The sequence below is a fragment of the Sinocyclocheilus anshuiensis genome, unplaced genomic scaffold (assembly GCF_001515605.1).
Source record: "Sinocyclocheilus anshuiensis isolate Anshui unplaced genomic scaffold, SAMN03320099.WGS_v1.1 scaffold1141, whole genome shotgun sequence".
In the NCBI taxonomy this organism is placed as follows: Eukaryota; Metazoa; Chordata; class Actinopteri; order Cypriniformes; family Cyprinidae; genus Sinocyclocheilus; species Sinocyclocheilus anshuiensis.
This window is the reverse complement of record NW_015554222.1, coordinates 436,712-437,732: the sequence shown is the minus strand read 5'-3', so window position 1 is coordinate 437,732 and position 1,021 is coordinate 436,712.

The following is a 1,021-nucleotide window of genomic DNA, read 5'->3' as shown; positions in this document are numbered from 1 at the left end:
TTTTTAATAAATAATATACATAATTTATACTGTATATACAGGTATAAACACTACAAAAAATCACCCCAAAGAATCAAACATCATGTTAGAGCAGTGGTTCTCAATTCCAGTCCTGAGGTACCACTGCTCTGCACATTTTGTATGTGTTCCTTATTTAACTCACATGATTCAGATCATCAGTTCGTTAGGAGGGAGATCCATGAACTGAACCGAGAGAGAGAGAGACATACAAAATGTGCAGAGCAGTGGTACCCCAGGACTGAAATTGAGAATCACTGTGTTAGAGCATTGTGACCATGTAGGACAGTACAGTAGAAAACTCCCATGATTTGACACAAATTATAAAAAGATAAAGATTTTGGTCCAAATTAATGCTTATGAAAGAGGGGGGGGGGAATCAGCCCATAAAGATCATAGATAGAAATTTTATATACAGGACTAACCATCACCAATACAGAAGAACAGATCATGATGATGCAGACTACAAAGAAGATATTCAATGCTGTCGGAGGAGGTGTAGGAAAGACAAACGAACTGATGACAGTTACCTGACAAACAGAAAGCAGTATAAAACTAACTAAGGAGAGGAGGTGTAAAAAAAAAAAAAAAATTTCAGGTACAACTAGTAAGTTGCAGTTGGATGGAAGTGATCAGTCTTTTTTTTTTTCAATTGTAAAAAGAGTGTGGGTTGGGTTAGTACTAGTTGTATACAAAAACACTAGAAGTCTATGCAAGGTCCCCATTTAGCTAACTAAACGTGTGTGTGTGTGTGTGTAGTCACTAATACTCACTAGAACTAACAGAGATGTCAGTCCAATAGCCAGATTAACAATCATGTGCTGAAAGAAAACAAAAGTTGACATGAACAAATATAGGTGCTAAATTTTGTCAGTTTAACTTTGATTTGATTACATCTTTCCATATATCCAAGTTCTTATTGTGTATACTAATTTACCCCTTTAAGTCCCACCTGTGGGACGTTTGGCGCTCTTTTTTTTTTTTTTGTCTTTTTTTTCTATCA